At 45.6% G+C, this 2,849-nt stretch overlaps 1 pseudogene; it reads left to right on the top strand.

Moving 5' to 3' along the window:
• The first annotated feature begins 315 nt into the window (after positions 1 to 315).
• LOC102469710 (uncharacterized) overlaps positions 316 to 2,849 on the top strand; it is a 19,647-nt pseudogene continuing 17,113 nt past the window's right edge.

Below are 2,849 nucleotides of genomic sequence, written 5' to 3'. Positions count from 1 at the left end.
TCCTCAGGTTTTGTGTTTATCTCACAGCCTAGTTGCTCTTTCAACTATTCCAACATCTTTGAATTGAAGTAAAAATTTCCTATATTAAATTCCTCCCATTGAAATACCTTGTGTGAATTTTGCTTTTCCAGCTGGGACTTGGCTGATAAACTGCTGTCCTGGTGCATTTTCTGCAGAGATAACAGAACACTCAACATTGGGTAGTTTGCAAAAAAAAAAAAAAAAAATTATTTGGTTCTCAGTTCTGGAGACTAGGAAGTCCAAGAATGTGCCACTAGCTTCTGCTGAGGGCCTCTGCTGACTATGACATGGTAGATGGCATCAAATGGTGAGAGGGTCAGAGCAAGAGAGCCGGAGAGGCTCAGCCTTACAACAAACCGCGCGTGCTCATACGGGAGGAAGGCAGGGCTTCTCACCAGGCGCCCTCCACTAACGCTGTTGCACTAGAGAACTGAGTTTCCAACACTTAAAAATGTGGGGGTGGGGGTGTCTTCAAACCACAGCAACTTTCTTTCCTTCTAGTTTTCAAAAATGGGACTCTCCAGGAGAGAAGGCATCCCCAGGCAAGAAAACCATCCTTTCATTCCTCCATGATGCAAGCTCCTACTTGTTCTTTAAGCTCTAGCACAAATTCCACTTTCTCTCTGACCTGTTCCAGGCACATGGAGTCCCTGCTCTGTGGCTGCTAGTGCAGTCGGTACACACTAACACAATGTGCATTTACGTTGTTAATCAACATATTTGCCTATCGGTCTCTCCACTGGTCCAAAGCTCTCCAAGGCTAAACACCATGTGTTTTTTTCTTTGTCTCTACAGTTTTTGCCATAGGATGCATGTGCTCTCTAGAGAGGAGAGAGACAAGAGAGGTGGTGAGAGACAAAGTGAGAAATCACCCCCCATGGGGGATGGCCACACTGCACTCCCTTCTCCTCTAGGGAGTTTGGGTGTACAAGCACATGGACCCAGTGTGATTTTCAAGCCACCAAGTCTGGGACTCAAACTGCAGTCAGCCATGTGGGAGTCCAGTGCCTTACCCACTATGCCACCTGTTGGTTCCTAAACGCCATGTTTTTAACTTAAATATCCCCAATACTGAGGCACACAGTAGGCAATCAGTAAAATGTGTTAAGTAACACGCTACAGAAACTTTGAGCAGTTCCTCGTCATGGTTGAGCAGTCTCAATAGGGTCATACTTTTTAAATTTTGTAAACAGAGGGACCAGCAGATGGACCAGCAGGTGGCATAGTGGTTACATCTCTGGACTCACACATGGCTGAGTGCAGATGGCGTTCCAGATCCTGAAACTCATGCCAGGTGCATCATGAACATCTTGGGAGGAGAATGGAGGAGAAGGGTTTGCAGCAAAGCCATCCCTCCTCGGAGGTGATTCCTCACTTTCCCTCTCACTGTCTCTGTTTCTCTCTCTGTCTGGCAAGCACATTTTTAAAAAAATTTTTGTAAACCAGATTAGATACTTCAGCTGTTTTCCAATGATAATAGTCATAACTGACCTATTAATAAAGAAAATTAATGAATGCTTCTAGCTAAACAAGATATTTTACTCTAGTGCTAGAGGCAGTGTAATTCACTGCATTGCTTACTATATTTTACCAAATAATGAAATATTGATTTTTTTTTTTTTAGAGAGAGATTTTTGCTATAGGGCATGTGTGCTCACTGGAGAGACAGAGAAAGAGAGACAGAAAGCAAGAAATCACCTCCCGGGGGGGAACGTCCTTCTCCTCCATTCCCCTCTCAGGATTTTGGGCACGCACACACATGCACCTAGTATGAGTTTGAAGTCATCAGGTCCAGGATTTGAACCACAGCTGGGCATATGGGAGTGCAGTGACATAACCATTACACCTTCTGCTGGTCCCAAAATATTGATGTTTTAACTCAGTCATGGGAATTTGCATTCAAGTATGTATGCTCATATTCCAAGATGCTGCTAATCAAAAATTACAACTTTCTATTATTAGAAATAGGTCACTATTGTTACCACTGGAGAAGTTTCATTATCTCACCCTTTTTAAATCTAATTTTCCTTTTCTATCCATTAAAAATAATTCTGAACTACGTAATTTCTACACTGTAATTGAGCCAACTTTTTTTTTTTTTTTTTGCAATTCACAAAGTGGCTATATCAAGTTGACAAAATCTTTGTTTCCTGGAAGTTAAAAAATGTTATTTTGCTCTTTGGGAACCAGTAGTTAGCGTAATGGCTATGTCGCTGGATTCCCACGTAGTCGACCGTGGTTCGCGTCCCGGACCTGGCGGCTTAGAACTCACGCCGGGCGCGTGTGCGTGTGTGCCCAAGATCCCGAGAGGAGAATGGAGGAGAAGGGATTGCAGCGTGACCATCCCCCCCTGGAGGGTGATTTCTTGCTTTCTGTCTCTCTGTCTCTCTCTGTCTGTCTGGCAAGCGCACGCGCTCTATAGCGAAAACCTCTCAAAAAAAAAAAATGTTATTTTGCTCTTTGACCAAGGACCCGCCAACGCGGGCCATGTTCGCACCAAAACTGTGAAGAAGGCGGCCCGGGTCATCATCGAGAAGTAGTACACGCGTCTGGGCAACGACTTCCACACCAACAAGCGCGTGTGCGAGGAGACGGCCATCATTCCCAGCCAGAAGCTCCGCAACAGGACAGCAGGCCGCGTCACGCATCTCATGAAGCGCATCCGGAGAGTCCCCGTGAGAGGCATCTCCATCAAGCTGCAGGAGGAGGAGCGAGAAAGGAGAGATAATGACGTTCCTGAGGCCTCAGCCCTGGACCAGGAAATCATCGAAGTGGATCCTGACACTAAGGAAAGGCTGAAGCTTCTGGACTTCGGCAGCCCGGCCCAC

This window comes from Tupaia chinensis, unplaced genomic scaffold (genome assembly GCF_000334495.1).
Source record: "Tupaia chinensis unplaced genomic scaffold, TupChi_1.0 Scaffold000271_1, whole genome shotgun sequence".
NCBI classification, from domain to species: domain Eukaryota; kingdom Metazoa; phylum Chordata; class Mammalia; order Scandentia; family Tupaiidae; genus Tupaia; species Tupaia belangeri.
This window is presented reverse-complemented; position numbering and strand designations above follow the sequence as displayed.